At 46.2% G+C, this 19,554-nt stretch overlaps 9 non-coding genes and 2 pseudogenes across 9 annotated transcripts; all 11 read left to right on the top strand.

Moving 5' to 3' along the window:
- The first annotated feature begins 1,419 nt into the window (after positions 1 to 1,419).
- Positions 1,420 to 1,620, top strand: LOC141218386 (U2 spliceosomal RNA; annotated as a pseudogene).
- A 1,121-nt stretch (positions 1,621 to 2,741) lies between these two features.
- On the top strand, positions 2,742 to 2,932 carry LOC141217723 (U2 spliceosomal RNA). The gene has a single exon (XR_012286502.1). It is a non-coding gene; the product is annotated as a U2 spliceosomal RNA (small nuclear RNA).
- A 1,120-nt stretch (positions 2,933 to 4,052) lies between these two features.
- Positions 4,053 to 4,243, top strand: LOC141218844 (U2 spliceosomal RNA). The gene has a single exon (XR_012287531.1). It is a non-coding gene; the product is annotated as a U2 spliceosomal RNA (small nuclear RNA).
- Positions 4,244 to 5,362: 1,119 nt separating this feature from the next.
- Positions 5,363 to 5,553, top strand: LOC141218843 (U2 spliceosomal RNA). The gene has a single exon (XR_012287530.1). It is a non-coding gene; the product is annotated as a U2 spliceosomal RNA (small nuclear RNA).
- A 1,121-nt stretch (positions 5,554 to 6,674) lies between these two features.
- LOC141218842 (U2 spliceosomal RNA) lies at positions 6,675 to 6,865 on the top strand. The gene has a single exon (XR_012287529.1). It is a non-coding gene; the product is annotated as a U2 spliceosomal RNA (small nuclear RNA).
- A 1,121-nt stretch (positions 6,866 to 7,986) lies between these two features.
- Positions 7,987 to 8,177, top strand: LOC141218840 (U2 spliceosomal RNA). Its single transcript, XR_012287528.1, has one exon. It is a non-coding gene; the product is annotated as a U2 spliceosomal RNA (small nuclear RNA).
- Positions 8,178 to 9,298: 1,121 nt separating this feature from the next.
- LOC141218255 (U2 spliceosomal RNA) lies at positions 9,299 to 9,489 on the top strand. The gene has a single exon (XR_012287008.1). It is a non-coding gene; the product is annotated as a U2 spliceosomal RNA (small nuclear RNA).
- A 1,121-nt stretch (positions 9,490 to 10,610) lies between these two features.
- On the top strand, positions 10,611 to 10,801 carry LOC141218839 (U2 spliceosomal RNA). Its single transcript, XR_012287527.1, has one exon. It is a non-coding gene; the product is annotated as a U2 spliceosomal RNA (small nuclear RNA).
- A 1,122-nt stretch (positions 10,802 to 11,923) lies between these two features.
- LOC141218076 (U2 spliceosomal RNA) lies at positions 11,924 to 12,114 on the top strand. Its single transcript, XR_012286840.1, has one exon. It is a non-coding gene; the product is annotated as a U2 spliceosomal RNA (small nuclear RNA).
- Positions 12,115 to 13,234: 1,120 nt separating this feature from the next.
- On the top strand, positions 13,235 to 13,425 carry LOC141218838 (U2 spliceosomal RNA). Its single transcript, XR_012287526.1, has one exon. It is a non-coding gene; the product is annotated as a U2 spliceosomal RNA (small nuclear RNA).
- Positions 13,426 to 14,550: 1,125 nt separating this feature from the next.
- LOC141218400 (U2 spliceosomal RNA) lies at positions 14,551 to 14,628 on the top strand (annotated as a pseudogene).
- The last annotated feature ends 4,926 nt before the right edge of the window (positions 14,629 to 19,554 follow it).

Genomic DNA, 19,554 nt, shown 5'->3' with positions numbered 1-19,554 from the left:
TGAGGTTGCTTTTGGATTTTTTCTGTGGTACATCAGGTTTTAGAGTTAACTGGACTAAGTGTAGTTTCAAATGCTTTGGAGATGACAGTATTCGTATGGAAGGTGTTAAGTATGAGGAGAGTGCAATTAAGATTTTAGGGGTATTTTTCAATGATGATCTGAAAGGAAATGAGAGTTGGGACGAGTGTGGTATGCGTGTTGAGCGAAAACTGAATTTTTGGAGAATGAGAGATCTTTCTTTGCGGGGCAAAGTTCTAGTTATCAAAGCAGTGATCTTACCCATTCTGCTTTTTGTGGCCATATTTTTTCCATCCCCTTTTAGGAAAGTGAAGAGAGTTGAGAAAATGATTTTTTCTTTTTTCTGGTGCAGCAAGATGGAGAAGCTGAAGAGGGAAAGCCTTTATAAGGCCTGCCAGCATGGTGGTTAGGGATTTCCTAATGTTGAGGTTTTTTTAGGGCTCCATTATATTAAGACGATTGTGGTATTGTTGGGTAAAGGTAATAAGGGTGCATGTATGGCAAGTTATTCTGCAGGATGGATGTTGTATGGGTTAGGTTGGAGAAAGAGGGATGCGAGAGTGCCTGTGTCTTTTAAGTGTCCGGTGTGGTATGAGGTGATTGAAAAGTTTGTCAAGAAGTATGATTTGCTGAGTGTGCCGGTGGATGAGTTTAGAATGACTAAGAGGGTGTATAGGAAATTGTGTGCAAATGAGGTCGAGTCTAATATTGTTGGTTTGAGAGGGAATGAGGTTGCGGATGCTTGGAGAAAGTTGGGTATGTATGGGATGTCCAACAAACAGAAGGATGTAGTGTGGATGGCGTTTCACAATATTCTTCCAGTGAGGGACGTTCAAAAGAAGAGAGGTTTGATTATGTCGGATGTTTGTCCAAGAGATGGATGTAATGGTTGTGAGACGGTTATGCATCTGATGTGGAATTGTAATTTTGCGCAAGACGTGTGGAAATGTGTAGGGGGGTTGTGTAGGAGTTTGGCGGGAGTGACTTTTGTGGATTGGCGTGTGGTTATGTTTGGTATTGGTGCAAGTGGACGTGTAAAGGAGAGAGTTTTGTGGTTAATTATGGCTTGTGTGTTAGAAAGTTTGTGGGATGTGAGGAATCTTTGTGTATTCAAAAGGAAATCAATTACAGTAAATGAATGTATTAGGATTATTCTTTCTAGGCTATTTTTGATTTACAAGATGGATAGTAGTAGCGGTGGTGGAACAGATGCCGAGGGAATATGGAAATTTAAAAAGTGGAGGCATATTGTAAAATTTCAGTGATCTTTTGGTTTATATTAATAAGATGTTCTTCTTTCTGTAATATTAGGTTACTTTATGCTTAATAAATATGGCCATGATGATGAGAAGTTTTTTTTTTTGCAACAGTTTTGGTATATCCTACTGATTTGCTATAAAACTAACCTGAATGGTTAAAAAAAAAAAAAAAAAAAAAAAAAAAAAAAAATCTGTTCTTATCAGTTTAATATCTGATACGTCCCCTATCTGGGGACCATATATTAAATGGATTTTTAGAACAGGGAGATGGAAAAAGAGCTTGCTCTGTCCACTCCACGCATTGACCTGGTATTGCAGTATCTCCAGGACCGGTGCACCCCTTCTTTAATGCAGTTTCTAAAATCAGAAAGAATTGAATTCAATGCTTTTTGTTCATTTTGCTTGTTTGTCGGATTTTGGGATGGACTCTTTGGCTTTGCTTTTCTTCTCCTCATTGGATTTTTCATGTTAAAAGTTGCAGAAGCCAGATGACAAGCTCATTTTGGTTCAACTTCAGCAACTGTGCATTGCATTGCCATGTAATGTAATGTAATGCAATGCTATCTATCTAGCTCTCCCTCTATACTTCCTTTTGGATAAACAGACATATTAGGCAAGCATTTTGGAGCTTTCACCTAAATAACTACAGGTGGTGAGATAAGCTGCACAATATAATTGACCTTTCAGTATATTGTTGCACACACACCATCTATTTAGCAAATGCCCTTGTTATCAACAGCAGCCTTTTAAACTCACCTGAGCTAACAGGTATGTGAGCTGGTTACTCTGCTGCGCTTAAAATTTCTTTTTTGGTTTGCTACAATGCCTTTTCTGAAACGTTGTCTCCCTCTGCTGGAACACTGACTTCTTTCATTTAATGCCTGCAGACTATAAAAGAGAAACCAACCCAAAAATTTTGGTTGATTAGTCTGTGGCATTCTTTTAAACTGTTGCTTATGGCGGTCTCTGTGAGCTTCTCAGTGACATTCAGCCATCCAGGTATCCCGCCTGCAGTAGACGGAATGTGGCAATGGAACGCTGGCTGCGCGTGTCATAATAGGCTCTGAGCCTTTATATACCTGCGCACAGCAGCAGCCACCTTCAGTCTGCTGCTGGACAGCCAGCAGCAGTAGCAGCAGGAGAGGTAATTAATCAGCAACCCTCCTGCTAAGGGTAGACAGCTGCTCTTTCCACTCCCACCCCTGCCTTAATTGGTTCTCCTCCCTTCCAACGGTGTTGAGGCGGGTGGGAACAGCCGGGGGTTGAGGGTACTGTGCTAAAAGAGGTGGAGTTATGCAGATCTATAACGCGTGGATTGCAGCAGCAGCAAGCCGAAAAGTGCAGGCATGTGAGGGATCTAGAGGTTGACAGCATGTCTTCTTAACGGGAGTCCAGGTGGCCATCTCCACAAATGGACTTTTCAGAATCCTTGGGTGGCACCGTAGTCGGAAACCAATTCTGGTTATCGCTTCTCGGCCTTTTGGCTAAGATCAAGTGTAGTATCTGTTCTTATCAGTTTAATATCTGATACGTCCCCTATCTGGGGACCATATATTAAATGGATTTTTAGAACAGGGAGTTGGAAAAAGAGCTTGCTCTGTCCACTCCACGCATTGACCTGGTATTGCAGTATCTCCAGGACCGGTGCACCCCTTCTTTAATGCAGTTTCTAAAATCAGAAAGAATTGAATTCAATGCTTTTTGTTCATTTTGCTTGTTTGTCAGATTTTGGGATGGACTCTTTGGCTTTGCTTTTCTTCTCCTCATTGGATTTTTCATGTTAAAAGTTGCAGAAGCCAGATGACAAGCTCATTTTGGTTCAACTTCAGCAACTGTGCATTGCATTGCCATGTAATGTAAAGTAATGCAATGCTATCTATCTAGCTCTCCCTCTATACTTCCTTTTGGATAAACAGACATATTAGGCAAGCATTTTGGAGCTTTCACCTAAATAACTACAGGTGGTGAGATAAGCTGCACAATATAATTGACCTTTCAGTATATTGTTGCACACACACCATCTATTTAGCAAATGCCCTTGTTATCAACAGCAGCCTTTTAAACTCACCTGAGCTAACAGGTATGTGAGCTGGTTACTCTGCTGCGCTTAAAATTTCTTTTTTGGTTTGCTACAATGCCTTTTCTGAAACGTTGTCTCCCTCTGCTGGAACACTGACTTCTTTCATTTAATGCCTGCAGACTATAAAAGAGAAACCAACCCAAAAAGTTTGGTTGATTAGTCTGTGGCATTCTTTTAAACTGTTGCTTATGGCGGTCTCTGTGAGCTTCTCAGTGACATTCAGCCATCCAGGTATCCCGCCTGCAGTAGACGGAATGTGGCAATGGAACGCTGGCTGCGCGTGTCATAATAGGCTCTGAGCCTTTATATACCTGCGCACAGCAGCAGCCACCTTCAGTCTGCTGCTGGACAGCCAGCAGCAGCAGCAGCAGGAGAGGTAATTAATCAGCAACCCTCCTGCTAAGGGTAGACAGCTGCTCGTTCCACCCCCCCCCCGCCTTAATTGGTTCTCCTCCCTTCCAACGGTGTTGAGGCGGGTGGGAACAGCCGGGGGTTGAGGGTACTGTGCTAAAAGAGGTGGAGTTATGCAGATCTAAAACGCGTGGATTGCAGCAGCAGCAAGCCGAAAAGTGCAGGCATGTGAGGGATCTAGAGGTTGACAGCATGTCTTCTTAACGGGAGTCCAGGTGGCTATCTCCACAAATGGACTTTTCAGAATCCTTGGGTGGCACCGTAGTCGGAAACCAATTCTGGTTATCGCTTCTCGGCCTTTTGGCTAAGATCAAGTGTAGTATCTGTTCTTATCAGTTTAATATCTGATACGTCCCCTATCTGGGGACCATATATTAAATGGATTTTTAGAACAGGGAGATGGAAAAAGAGCTTGCTCTGTCCACTCCACGCATTGACCTGGTATTGCAGTATCTCCAGGACCGGTGCACCCCTTCTTTAATGCAGTTTCTAAAATCAGAAAGAATTGAATTCAATGCTTTTTGTTCATTTTGCTTGTTTGTCGGATTTTGGGATGGACTCTTTGGCTTTGCTTTTCTTCTCCTCATTGGATTTTTCATGTTAAAAGTTGCAGAAGCCAGATGACAAGCTCATTTTGGTTCAACTTCAGCAACTGTGCATTGCATTGCCATGTAATGTAATGTAATGCAATGCTATCTATCTAGCTCTCCCTCTATACTTCCTTTTGGATAAACAGACATATTAGGCAAGCATTTTGGAGCTTTCACCTAAATAACTACAGGTGGTGAGATAAGCTGCACAATATAATTGACCTTTCAGTATATTGTTGCACACACACCATCTATTTAGCAAATGCCCTTGTTATCAACAGCAGCCTTTTAAACTCACCTGAGCTAACAGGTATGTGAGCTGGTTACTCTGCTGCGCTTAAAATTTCTTTTTTGGTTTGCTACAATGCCTTTTCTGAAACGTTGTCTCCCTCTGCTGGAACACTGACTTCTTTCATTTAATGCCTGCAGACTATAAAAGAGAAACCAACCCAAAAAGTTTGGTTGATTAGTCTGTGGCATTCTTTTAAACTGTTGCTTATGGCGGTCTCTGTGAGCTTCTCAGTGACATTCAGCCATCCAGGTATCCCGCCTGCAGTAGACGGAATGTGGCAATGGAACGCTGGCTGCGCGTGTCATAATAGGCTCTGAGCCTTTATATACCTGCGCACAGCAGCAGCCACCTTCAGTCTGCTGCTGGACAGCCAGCAGCAGCAGCAGCAGGAGAGGTAATTAATCAGCAACCCTCCTGCTAAGGGTAGACAGCTGCTCGTTCCACCCCCCCCCGCCTTAATTGGTTCTCCTCCCTTCCAACGGTGTTGAGGCGGGTGGGAACAGCCGGGGGTTGAGGGTATTGTGCTAAAAGAGGTGGAGTTATGCAGATCTAAAACGCGTGGATTGCAGCAGCAGCAAGCCGAAAAGTGCAGGCATGTGAGGGATCTAGAGGTTGACAGCATGTCTTCTTAACGGGAGTCCAGGTGGCCATCTCCACAAATGGACTTTTCAGAATCCTTGGGTGGCACCGTAGTCGGAAACCAATTCTGGTTATCGCTTCTCGGCCTTTTGGCTAAGATCAAGTGTAGTATCTGTTCTTATCAGTTTAATATCTGATACGTCCCCTATCTGGGGACCATATATTAAATGGATTTTTAGAACAGGGAGATGGAAAAAGAGCTTGCTCTGTCCACTCCACGCATTGACCTGGTATTGCAGTATCTCCAGGACCGGTGCACCCCTTCTTTAATGCAGTTTCTAAAATCAGAAAGAATTGAATTCAATGCTTTTTGTTCATTTTGCTTGTTTGTCGGATTTTGGGATGGACTCTTTGGCTTTGCTTTTCTTCTCCTCATTGGATTTTTCATGTTAAAAGTTGCAGAAGCCAGATGACAAGCTCATTTTGGTTCAACTTCAGCAACTGTGCATTGCATTGCCATGTAATGTAATGTAATGCAATGCTATCTATCTAGCTCTCCCTCTATACTTCCTTTTGGATAAACAGACATATTAGGCAAGCATTTTGGAGCTTTCACCTAAATAACTACAGGTGGTGAGATAAGCTGCACAATATAATTGACCTTTCAGTATATTGTTGCACACACACCATCTATTTAGCAAATGCCCTTGTTATCTACAGCAGCCTTTTAAACTCACCTGAGCTAACAGGTATGTGAGCTGGTTACTCTGCTGCGCTTAAAATTTCTTTTTTGGTTTGCTACAATGCCTTTTCTGAAACGTTGTCTCCCTCTGCTGGAACACTGACTTCTTTCATTTAATGCCTGCAGACTATAAAAGAGAAACCAACCCAAAAAGTTTGGTTGATTAGTCTGTGGCATTCTTTTAAACTGTTGCTTATGGCGGTCTCTGTGAGCTTCTCAGTGACATTCAGCCATCCAGGTATCCCGCCTGCAGTAGACGGAATGTGGCAATGGAACGCTGGCTGCGCGTGTCATAATAGGCTCTGAGCCTTTATATACCTGCGCACAGCAGCAGCCACCTTCAGTCTGCTGCTGGACAGCCAGCAGCAGCAGCAGCAGGAGAGGTAATTAATCAGCAACCCTCCTGCTAAGGGTAGACAGCTGCTCGTTCCACCCCCCCCCCCCGCCTTAATTGGTTCTCCTCCTTCCAACGGTGTTGAGGCGGGTGGGAACAGCCGGGGGTTGAGGGTACTGTGCTAAAAGAGGTGGAGTTATGCAGATCTAAAACGCGTGGATTGCAGCAGCAGCAAGCCGAAAAGTGCAGGCATGTGAGGGATCTAGAGGTTGACAGCATGTCTTCTTAACGGGAGTCCAGGTGGCCATCTCCACAAATGGACTTTTCAGAATCCTTGGGTGGCACCGTAGTCGGAAACCAATTCTGGTTATCGCTTCTCGGCCTTTTGGCTAAGATCAAGTGTAGTATCTGTTCTTATCAGTTTAATATCTGATACGTCCCCTATCTGGGGACCATATATTAAATGGATTTTTAGAACAGGGAGATGGAAAAAGAGCTTGCTCTGTCCACTCCACGCATTGACCTGGTATTGCAGTATCTCCAGGACCGGTGCACCCCTTCTTTAATGCAGTTTCTAAAATCAGAAAGAATTGAATTCAATGCTTTTTGTTCATTTTGCTTGTTTGTCGGATTTTGGGATGGACTCTTTGGCTTTGCTTTTCTTCTCCTCATTGGATTTTTCATGTTAAAAGTTGCAGAAGCCAGATGACAAGCTCATTTTGGTTCAACTTCAGCAACTGTGCATTGCATTGCCATGTAATGTAATGTAATGCAATGCTATCTATCTAGCTCTCCCTCTATACTTCCTTTTGGATAAACAGACATATTAGGCAAGCATTTTGGAGCTTTCACCTAAATAACTACAGGTGGTGAGATAAGCTGCACAATATAATTGACCTTTCAGTATATTGTTGCACACACACCATCTATTTAGCAAATGCCCTTGTTATCTACAGCAGCCTTTTAAACTCACCTGAGCTAACAGGTATGTGAGCTGGTTACTCTGCTGCGCTTAAAATTTCTTTTTTGGTTTGCTACAATGCCTTTTCTGAAACGTTGTCTCCCTCTGCTGGAACACTGACTTCTTTCATTTAATGCCTGCAGACTATAAAAGAGAAACCAACCCAAAAAGTTTGGTTGATTAGTCTGTGGCATTCTTTTAAACTGTTGCTTATGGCGGTCTCTGTGAGCTTCTCAGTGACATTCAGCCATCCAGGTATCCCGCCTGCAGTAGACGGAATGTGGCAATGGAACGCTGGCTGCGCGTGTCATAATAGGCTCTGAGCCTTTATATACCTGCGCACAGCAGCAGCCACCTTCAGTCTGCTGCTGGACAGCCAGCAGCAGCAGCAGCAGGAGAGGTAATTAATCAGCAACCCTCCTGCTAAGGGTAGACAGCTGCTCTTTCCACTCCCACCCCTGCCTTAATTGGTTCTCCTCCCTTCCAACGGTGTTGAGGCGGGTGGGAACAGCCGGGGGTTGAGGGTACTGTGCTAAAAGAGGTGGAGTTATGCAGATCTAAAACGCGTGGATTGCAGCAGCAGCAAGCCGAAAAGTGCAGGCATGTGAGGGATCTAGAGGTTGACAGCATGTCTTCTTAACGGGAGTCCAGGTGGCCATCTCCACAAATGGACTTTTCAGAATCCTTGGGTGGCACCGTAGTCGGAAACCAATTCTGGTTATCGCTTCTCGGCCTTTTGGCTAAGATCAAGTGTAGTATCTGTTCTTATCAGTTTAATATCTGATACGTCCCCTATCTGGGGACCATATATTAAATGGATTTTTAGAACAGGGAGATGGAAAAAGAGCTTGCTCTGTCCACTCCACGCATTGACCTGGTATTGCAGTATCTCCAGGACCGGTGCACCCCTTCTTTAATGCAGTTTCTAAAATCAGAAAGAATTGAATTCAATGCTTTTTGTTCATTTTGCTTGTTTGTCAGATTTTGGGATGGACTCTTTGGCTTTGCTTTTCTTCTCCTCATTGGATTTTTCATGTTAAAAGTTGCAGAAGCCAGATGACAAGCTCATTTTGGTTCAACTTCAGCAACTGTGCATTGCATTGCCATGTAATGTAATGTAATGAAATGCTATCTATCTAGCTCTCCCTCTATACTTCCTTTTGGATAAACAGACATATTAGGCAAGCATTTTGGAGCTTTCACCTAAATAACTACAGGTGGTGAGATAAGCTGCACAATATAATTGACCTTTCAGTATATTGTTGCACACACACCATCTATTTAGCAAATGCCCTTGTTATCAACAGCAGCCTTTTAAACTCACCTGAGCTAACAGGTATGTGAGCTGGTTACTCTGCTGCGCTTAAAATTTCTTTTTTGGTTTGCTACAATGCCTTTTCTGAAACGTTGTCTCCCTCTGCTGGAACACTGACTTCTTTCATTTAATGCCTGCAGACTATAAAAGAGAAACCAACCCAAAAAGTTTGGTTGATTAGTCTGTGGCATTCTTTTAAACTGTTGCTTATGGCGGTCTCTGTGAGCTTCTCAGTGACATTCAGCCATCCAGGTATCCCGCCTGCAGTAGACGGAATGTGGCAATGGAACGCTGGCTGCGCGTGTCATAATAGGCTCTGAGCCTTTATATACCTGCGCACAGCAGCAGCCACCTTCAGTCTGCTGCTGGACAGCCAGCAGCAGCAGCAGCAGGAGAGGTAATTAATCAGCAACCCTCCTGCTAAGGGTAGACAGCTGCTCGTTCCACCCCCCCCCCCGCCTTAATTGGTTCTCCTCCCTTCCAACGGTGTTGAGGCGGGTGGGAACAGCCGGGGGTTGAGGGTACTGTGCTAAAAGAGGTGGAGTTATGCAGATCTAAAACGCGTGGATTGCAGCAGCAGCAAGCCGAAAAGTGCAGGCATGTGAGGGATCTAGAGGTTGACAGCATGTCTTCTTAACGGGAGTCCAGGTGGCCATCTCCACAAATGGACTTTTCAGAATCCTTGGGTGGCACCGTAGTCGGAAACCAATTCTGGTTATCGCTTCTCGGCCTTTTGGCTAAGATCAAGTGTAGTATCTGTTCTTATCAGTTTAATATCTGATACGTCCCCTATCTGGGGACCATATATTAAATGGATTTTTAGAACAGGGAGATGGAAAAAGAACTTGCTCTGTCCACTCCACGCATTGACCTGGTATTGCAGTATCTCCAGGACCGGTGCACCCCTTCTTTAATGCAGTTTCTAAAATCAGAAAGAATTGAATTCAATGCTTTTTGTTCATTTTGCTTGTTTGTCGGATTTTGGGATGGACTCTTTGGCTTTGCTTTTCTTCTCCTCATTGGATTTTTCATGTTAAAAGTTGCAGAAGCCAGATGACAAGCTCATTTTGGTTCAACTTCAGCAACTGTGCATTGCATTGCCATGTAATGTAATGTAATGCAATGCTATCTATCTAGCTCTCCCTCTATACTTCCTTTTGGATAAACAGACATATTAGGCAAGCATTTTGGAGCTTTCACCTAAATAACTACAGGTGGTGAGATAAGCTGCACAATATAATTGACCTTTCAGTATATTGTTGCACACACACCATCTATTTAGCAAATGCCCTTGTTATCAACAGCAGCCTTTTAAACTCACCTGAGCTAACAGGTATGTGAGCTGGTTACTCTGCTGCGCTTAAAATTTATTTTTTGGTTTGCTACAATGTCTTTTCTGAAACGTTGTCTCCCTCTGCTGGAACACTGACTTCTTTCATTTAATGCCTGCAGACTATAAAAGAGAAACCAACCCAAAAAGTTTGGTTGATTAGTCTGTGGCATTCTTTTAAACTGTTGCTTATGGCGGTCTCTGTGAGCTTCTCAGTGACATTCAGCCATCCAGGTATCCCGCCTGCAGTAGACGGAATGTGGCAATGGAACGCTGGCTGCGCGTGTCATAATAGGCTCTGAGCCTTTATATACCTGCGCACAGCAGCAGCCACCTTCAGTCTGCTGCTGGACAGCCAGCAGCAGCAGCAGCAGGAGAGGTAATTAATCAGCAACCCTCCTGCTAAGGGTAGACAGCTGCTCGTTCCACCCCCCCCCCCGCCTTAATTGGTTCTCCTCCCTTCCAACGGTGTTGAGGCGGGTGGGAACAGCCGGGGGTTGAGGGTACTGTGCTAAAAGAGGTGGAGTTATGCAGATCTAAAACGCGTGGATTGCAGCAGCAGCAAGCCGAAAAGTGCAGGCATGTGAGGGATCTAGAGGTTGACAGCATGTCTTCTTAACGGGAGTCCAGGTGGCCATCTCCACAAATGGACTTTTCAGAATCCTTGGGTGGCACCGTAGTCGGAAACCAATTCTGGTTATCGCTTCTCGGCCTTTTGGCTAAGATCAAGTGTAGTATCTGTTCTTATCAGTTTAATATCTGATACGTCCCCTATCTGGGGACCATATATTAAATGGATTTTTAGAACAGGGAGATGGAAAAAGAGCTTGCTCTGTCCACTCCACGCATTGACCTGGTATTGCAGTATCTCCAGGACCGGTGCACCCCTTCTTTAATGCAGTTTCTAAAATCAGAAAGAATTGAATTCAATGCTTTTTGTTCATTTTGCTTGTTTGTCGGATTTTGGGATGGACTCTTTGGCTTTGCTTTTCTTCTCCTCATTTGATTTTTCATGTTAAAAGTTGCAGAAGCCAGATGACAAGCTCATTTTGGTTCAACTTCAGCAACTGTGCATTGCATTGCCATGTAATGTAATGTAATGCAATGCTATCTATCTAGCTCTCCCTCTATACTTCCTTTTGGATAAACAGACATATTAGGCAAGCATTTTGGAGCTTTCACCTAAATAACTACAGGTGGTGAGATAAGCTGCACAATATAATTGACCTTTCAGTATATTGTTGCACACACACCATCTATTTAGCAAATGCCCTTGTTATCAACAGCAGCCTTTTAAACTCACCTGAGCTAACAGGTATGTGAGCTGGTTACTCTGCTGCGCTTAAAATTTCTTTTTTGGTTTGCTACAATGCCTTTTCTGAAACGTTGTCTCCCTCTGCTGGAACACTGACTTCTTTCATTTAATGCCTGCAGACTATAAAAGAGAAACCAACCCAAAAAGTTTGGTTGATTAGTCTGTGGCATTCTTTTAAACTGTTGCTTATGGCGGTCTCTGTGAGCTTCTCAGTGACATTCAGCCATCCAGGTATCCCGCCTGCAGTAGACGGAATGTGGCAATGGAACGCTGGCTGCACGTGTCATAATAGGCTCTGAGCCTTTATATACCTGCGCACAGCAGCAGCCACCTTCAGTCTGCTGCTGGACAGCCAGCAGCAGCAGCAGCAGGAGAGGTAATTAATCAGCAACCCTCCTGCTAAGGGTAGACAGCTGCTCGTTCCACCCCCCCCCCCCGCCTTAATTGGTTCTCCTCCCTTCCAACGGTGTTGAGGCGGGTGGGAACAGCCGGGGGTTGAGGGTACTGTGCTAAAAGAGGTGGAGTTATGCAGATCTAAAACGCGTGGATTGCAGCAGCAGCAAGCCGAAAAGTGCAGGCATGTGAGGAATCTAGAGGTTGACAGCATGTCTTCTTAACGGGAGTCCAGGTGGCCATCTCCACAAATGGACTTTTCAGAATCCTTGGGTGGCACCGTAGTCGGAAACCAATTCTGGTTATCGCTTCTCGGCCTTTTGGCTAAGATCAAGTGTAGTATCTGTTCTTATCAGTTTAATATCTGATACGTCCCCTATCTGGGGACCATATATTAAATGGATTTTTAGAACAGGGAGATGGAAACAGAGCTTGCTCTGTCCACTCCACGCATTGACCTGGTATTGCAGTATCTCCAGGACCGGTGCACCCCTTCTTTAATGCAGTTTCTAAAATCAGAAAGAATTGAATTCAATGCTTTTTGTTCATTTTGCTTGTTTGTCAGATTTTGGGATGGACTCTTTGGCTTTGCTTTTCTTCTCCTCATTGGATTTTTCATGTTAAAAGTTGCAGAAGCCAGATGACAAGCTCATTTTGGTTCAACTTCAGCAACTGTGCATTGCATTGCCATGTAATGTAATGTAATGCAATGCTATCTATCTAGCTCTCCCTCTATACTTCCTTTTGGATAAACAGACATATTAGGCAAGCATTTTGGAGCTTTCAAATAAATAACTACAGGTGGTGAGATAAGCTGCACAATATAATTGACCTTTCAGTATATTGTTGCACACACACCATCTATTTAGCAAATGCCCTTGTTATCAACAGCAGCCTTTTAAACTCACCTGAGCTAACAGGTATGTGAGCTGGTTACTCTGCTGCGCTTAAAATTTCTTTTTTGGTTTGCTACAATGTCTTTTCTGAAACGTTGTCTCCCTCTGCTGGAACACTGACTTCTTTCATTTAATGCCTGCAGACTATAAAAGAGAAACCAACCCAAAAAGTTTGGTTGATTAGTCTGTGGCATTCTTTTAAACTGTTGCTTATGGCGGTCTCTGTGAGCTTCTCAGTGACATTCAGCCATCCAGGTATCCCGCCTGCAGTAGACGGAATGTGGCAATGGAACGCTGGCTGCGCGTGTCATAATAGGCTCTGAGCCTTTATATACCTGCGCACAGCAGCAGCCACCTTCAGTCTGCTGCTGGACAGCCAGCAGCAGCAGCAGCAGGAGAGGTAATTAATCAGCAACCCTCCTGCTAAGGGTAGACAGCTGCTCGTTCCACCCCCCCCCCGCCTTAATTGGTTCTCCTCCCTTCCAACGGTGTTGAGGCGGGTGGGAACAGCCGGGGGTTGAGGGTACTGTGCTAAAAGAGGTGGAGTTATGCAGATCTAAAACGCGTGGATTGCAGCAGCAGCAAGCCGAAAAGTGCAGGCATGTGAGGGATCTAGAGGTTGACAGCATGTCTTCTTAACGGGAGTCCAGGTGGCCATCTCCACAAATGGACTTTTCAGAATCCTTGGGTGGCACCGTAGTCGGAAACCAATTCTGGTTATCGCTTCTCGGCCTTTTGGCTAAGATCAAGTGTAGTATCTGTTCTTATCAGTTTAATATCTGATACGTCCCCTATCTGGGGACCATATATTAAATGGATTTTTAGAACAGGGAGATGGAAAAAGAGCTTGCTCTGTCCACTCCACGCATTGACCTGGTATTGCAGTATCTCCAGGACCGGTGCACCCCTTCTTTAATGCAGTTTCTAAAATCAGAAAGAATTGAATTCAATGCTTTTTGTTCATTTTGCTTGTTTGTCGGATTTTGGGATGGACTCTTTGGCTTTGCTTTTCTTCTCCTCATTGGATTTTTCATGTTAAAAGTTGCAGAAGCCAGATGACAAGCTCATTTTGGTTCAACTTCAGCAACTGTGCATTGCATTGCCATGTAATGTAATGTAATGCAATGCTATCTATCTAGCTCTCCCTCTATACTTCCTTTTGGATAAACAGACATATTAGGCAAGCATTTTGGAGCTTTCACCTAAATAACTACAGGTGGTGAGATAAGCTGCACAATATAATTGACCTTTCAGTATATTGTTGCACACACACCATCTATTTAGCAAATGCCCTTGTTATCAACAGCAGCCTTTTAAACTCACCTGAGCTAACAGGTATGTGAGCTGGTTACTCTGCTGCGCTTAAAATTTCTTTTTTGGTTTGCTACAATGCCTTTTCTGAAACGTTGTCTCCCTCTGCTGGAACACTGACTTCTTTCATTTAATGCCTGCAGACTATAAAAGAGAAACCAACCCAAAAAGTTTGGTTGATTAGTCTGTGGCATTCTTTTAAACTGTTGCTTATGGCGGTCTCTGTGAGCTTCTCAGTGACATTCAGCCATCCAGGTATCCCGCCTGCAGTAGACGGAATGTGGCAATGGAACGCTGGCTGCGCGTGTCATAATAGGCTCTGAGCCTTTATATACCTGCGCACAGCAGCAGCCACCTTCAGTCTGCTGCTGGACAGCCAGCAGCAGCAGCAGCAGGAGAGGTAATTAATCAGCAACCCTCCTGCTAAGGGTAGACAGCTGCTCGTTCCACCCCCCCCCCCCCCCGCCTTAATTGGTTCTCCTCCCTTCCAACGGTGTTGAGGCGGGTGGGAACAGCCGGGGGTTGAGGGTACTGTGCTAAAAGAGGTGGAGTTATGCAGATCTAAAACGCGTGGATTGCAGCAGCAGCAAGCCGAAAAGTGCAGGCATGTGAGGAATCTAGAGGTTGACAGCATGTCTTCTTAACGGGAGTCCAGGTGGCCATCTCCACAAATGGACTTTTCAGAATCCTTGGGTGGCACCGTAGTCGGAAACCAATTCTGGTTATCGCTTCTCGGCCTTTTGGCTAAGATCAAGTGTAGTATCTGTTCTTTTAAGAACACAAGAGCTACGATCTACACTTGACGAGAGCGATCGAACTCGGAAGGAGAAGAGCTTCGGAGCCCAGCTGACATCGGAGAAGGAAGGCGGATATCGGTGGGAGGAAGAAGCTCTAAAGAATCCAGAAGAAGACGAAGACTCGGAGAAGAATCGGGCTGTCCTGTGGAATCTTCGAGGAAGAAAATCATCGAGACAAAGACCTTTCGGGGAATTTGTCCAGAACACGACGGGAAAAGAATCTGCATAGCTCCACCCATTCCGGGAAGAGTTCCAGATCCAGCTCCAAGAAGTAACTGCAGGAGGAAAGCCATGGCAAGCGCTGCGAGGAAGGCCGAAAAGAAGAGCCTGGAGCAGGGGACAGCCAGGAGGGCCCAGCCAGGAGCCGATTCTGACCCCAAGGACTCTGCCTCCACGACTGGCCAGCAGAAGGGACCCCAGAAGCCCCGCCACGAAGCTCCAGCCCTGGAGCCATGGATGCGGCAGACGGTGGCCCTGAAGCTGAAGGAAGTGGATGGGAGGGTGCCGGACATGTCCTCGGACGTGTTCTGCCAGAAGATGCTGCTGGATCGAGGCTTCTCCAGGTCGGACACCCTCAGCATCCAGACCTTCTTGACGGGGATCTTCTTCGTCACCTTCACCACTGTGAACACCTGCAGGAGGTTCTGGGAAATGGTAAGCGCAAAAGGACCGGATAATTCTTTCTCTGCCTTTACAGGTAGCTGCCCTATCCAGAGGGACGAAAGGAGGATCACGGTCTCCATGCGCAACCCGCACACCCCAGGCCAAGACATCTGTACCTTCCTGAGACGCTTCTGTTTGGTTGTGAAGGAACCCTCTCACATCCTGAATGGACTCGGCTTCTGGACAGGTAAGTGGTCGGTGACCGTTAGACTTCACAGGGACCTGGCGTACTCAGACGGACTTCGGCACCTGCCCCCGACATTCTCCCTGGGCAACTCCTACGGCCTCATCTATTACCCGGACATGCCGCGGAACTGCAGGAGATGCGGCAAGAACGGCCACGAGATGAAGGACTGCAAGGAGGATGCCTGCAGGATTTGTCGAGTGACGGGACACAGCTCGAAGGACTGCCCGAAGAAGACGTCCTGCAACCTGTGTGGGCTGGCGGCTCATCTGTACAAGGATTGCCCCAAGCGTGAGAGATCCTGGGCATCGGTGGTTGCGACGACCCCAGCTCCGGAGGACAAGGCCCCGACGACCAGGCCTGTGAAGGTCAAGGACGCGACGACCAAGGCCCCAGCGGCCAAAGCCGAGACGACCAAGGCCAAAGCGGTCAAGGAGTCGGTGGCCAAAGCCCCAGCGACGGTCCCAGCAGCTCTGAAGCAGAAGAAAAAGTCAAAGGAGGGTAAGAGTTCTGTCACCCCTCTCTCGATCCCTCCCCCTGCCACCCCCGTCCAATCCCCCCCCACCCCGGCCACCCCTGCTGAGGATTCCACTTCCTCTTCCTCCTTCCCCTACTCCTCAGCAGGTGTCCTTTCCCCTGCCCCGGCAGCCACTCTCCCTCCCCAGACCATGGTAGCGGTGGAATTAACCTTTCCTTCACCCGCCGCTATCTATTCCGAGGAGGATTTTCCCCTTCTTGTCTCCCCAGTTCCAACCTGGGGAAAGAGGAAGGTGGAGGACAGCCCTGCTACTGAATCCTCCAAAAAGAAGATTCTGGATTTCGTAGGCGAAAAGGAGGATACCCTCCCTGAGCCAGAAGAGATGGAGCACATGGTTGAGACCCTGGTGGCCGAGCCAGAAGAGGAGGAACTGGTGGTCGCCGAGATCGAGGCCGCGCTGCTTGACCAGATGGAGGAAGAGGGCCTGCTGGTGATCCCGTCACCAGCAGTCAACACCGACGAGGGACCACCCGACCGGAATGGTAACTAAGGTGTATTGCCTGCGCTAACTTTTTCTTTTTTTCCCTACATGATGGCTAATATTAACTTATTTTCCATTAATGTCAGGAGTAGTGTTGAGCATTCCGATACTGAAATATCGGGTATCGGCCGATATTCGCGGTATCGGAATTCCGATACTTAATTCCGATACTATTGCAATATCGTATACCGGAATCGGAAGTTCCCATAATGCAATGAGACATTTTCATTTTATTCAGCCAATGAGGATCCTAAGAAGTGTGGGCACATCCTGTTAGGCATGTAGGCATCTTAACTAATGGCATGGCTGTGATTGGCTGCTGAAATGATGTCATGATGCACTATAAAAGCCACCGCCGCCATTTTGAGCTCACTCTGCTGTGAATTCAGTTAGGGATAGGACGCTGTTGTTCTGAGGGACAGTTTTAGCTACCTATTTGCTCTATACTGCTTTACCCAAGCTACTTTCTAAATCACTGTGCCTTGCAGTGCTAGTGCACAGTTCCCTGTGCTGTTCACCGCTATCTGCAAGGTCTGTGTGTGTGAGTGCAGCTCACCCTGTAGTGTGTGCTTCAGCCAAGTCTGGTTGTAGTGCACTCAGTGTGTGTCACTGCCTCATACATTGTCCTTTATTGCCAATTCATAATTTTTCCTGATATCTCCTATTAGTGTGGTGGTTCCATCTGTATTCAGCTAAATTGGTTCCAAACACACTATATAGGAGTAGATAGAGAAATTTTTTTCCGTCTTGCAGCACTAGTGCACAGTGCTCTGCATCTGTACTGTTCACCGCTGTCTGCAAGGTCTGGTGTGTGAGTGCAGCTCACCCTGTAGTGTGTGCTTCAACCCCGTCTGGTTGTAGTGCACTCAGTGTGTGTCACTGCCTCATACATTGTCCTTTATTGCCAATTCATAATTTTTCCTGATATCTCCTATTAGTGTGGTGGTTCCATCTGTATTCAGCTAAATTGGTTCCAAACACACTATATAGGAGTAGATAGAGAATTTTTTTTCCGTCTTGCAGCACTAGTGCACAGTGCTCTGCATCTGTACTGTTCACCGCTGTCTGCAAGGTCTGGTGTGTGAGTGCAGCTCACCCTGTAGTGTGTGCTTCAACCCCGTCTCGTTGTAGTGCACTCAGTGTGTGTCACTGCCTCATACATTGTCCTTTATTGCCAATTCATAATTTTTCCTGATATCTCCTATTAGTGTGGTGGTTCCATCCATATTCAGCTAAATTGATTCCAAACACACTATATAGGAGTAGATAGAGGAGCCTTTCTGCAGCATTGGGCCCTGCAGCCCCAGCCAGATTAGTATTAGCCTATTTTTTGCAGCCTCATCTATTGCATTGTAGGTTACCTTCCTACATTGTAATAGCTACAAAAAGTTTGTGATACTATCGTTATTACATCTTTAGGCACATCCAGTGTCTTTTTGTGACAAAAAAAACCTAAATAAAGTTCACCAAACACTCCACTTTACAGTTGTGTAGGCCACATTAGCTCATATTAAAGTCTAGTCCACACTTTATAAAATTAGTGTTTCTTATACCTGTTAGCAGCTGTTCAGGAATAAGCACACTAAGCCCTTAGTACTTTTCTGCCTATCTTTATCAGTCTACCAAGATGAAGAAGGCAGGGAGTAAGGCATGTGGTCGTGGTCGTGGGCGTGGGCGTGGAGTTTCTGCAGGGAGAGGACGTGAGGATTCTGTGCCTGCAGGGAGAGGACGTGGGGATTCTGTGCCTGCTGCGGGCACCAGTGACTCAGCATCCCCCAGTTTTACCAGGGAACAGTCCTTTATGCGCAGCTTTGTAGGAGCTAGCCGTACCCCACTGCTGCGCGAGGACCAAATTGAAGCCGTTGTCGGATGGATGGCAGCTAACGCATCGACTTCAATTAGTTCCCGATCCTCTCAGGTCCTGAGCACTGAAGAGCACCCATCTGTCTCTTCACCACCTGCCAAATTGCCCAGGCAGTCAGAGAGCCCTGGACAGGAGCCATCTCTACTTCTGTTCTCTGAATCTCTTGGCTTGGAAAGAGGGGGCCAGCCAAGCAGAATTCGAGAATTTGAAGAAGAGGTAGTATGCAGTGATGCGCAACCGTTTTGTCTCTCTGAATCTGAAGAGGCGGGTGGGCCAGTGCCTATGGTCAGCAGCACACCTCAGTACGCATCTGATGATGAGACTCAGGTGCCACTTTCTGGTGCGTACTGTGCTGTCGAGACTACCCAGGAGAAGCAGTTGTTTGAAGAGGGTGGTGTAGATGATGAGGTCCTTGACCCATCATGGCGTGAGGGACAGGAAGGTGGTGGGAGCAGCTCTGAGGAAGAGATTCCCCGAACGGCCCAAAAAGGAGGGAGAGGGAGGGGGCAGACTTGGTTGCCTGTAGCCTCCACTTCGGCACCCATTAGGAGCATGGCTCTTCCAAAATCCAAAGCGGGCGCTCCCAAGACTTGCAGTGCCTGGTCCTTTTTTGACACAGTTGCAGATGACATTTGCTTTGTCAAATGCAAGCTGTGTAATCAGAAGGTGAAAAGAGGGAAAAGTGTCGGCAACCTCAATACCACAAATATGTGGAAACATGTGCGGACCAAGCACGTGGTGGAGTTACACAAACACACTGAAGACCTAGGCCAACCTACAGCGCCACCTACCACCTCTTCAGCTCGTGTTGTAGCCTCTTCCTCCAGCTCACACACAGCTGGTTCGGCTTCCTCACAGGATCGCCATGGAAGAATCTCTGGCACTGTTGTACAGAGACACAGTGTAATTCCACCCACAGCACCACTTTCCCAGTCATCCTCACACTCCCAGGCCAGTCTACAGCCATCGTTAGCACAGGCATGGGAGAAAAGGCGCCCATACTCGGCAAACCACCCCCGAGCACAGGCTCTGAATGCTGGCATTGCTAAACTACTGGCCCTTGAAATGCTATCATTCAGGCTGGTGGAGACTGACACATTCCGTAACTTTATGGCATTGGCAGTCCCACAATACAACGTGCCCAGCCGCTTTTATTTCAGCAGGCAAGCCGTCCCTGCCCTGCAACTTCATGTGGAGGGAA

Source organism: Phyllobates terribilis, unplaced genomic scaffold (assembly GCF_046119375.1).
Source record: "Phyllobates terribilis strain yellow unplaced genomic scaffold, ASM4611937v1 Scaffold_249__1_contigs__length_2872098, whole genome shotgun sequence".
In the NCBI taxonomy this organism is placed as follows: Eukaryota; Metazoa; Chordata; class Amphibia; order Anura; family Dendrobatidae; genus Phyllobates; species Phyllobates terribilis.
This window is presented reverse-complemented; position numbering and strand designations above follow the sequence as displayed.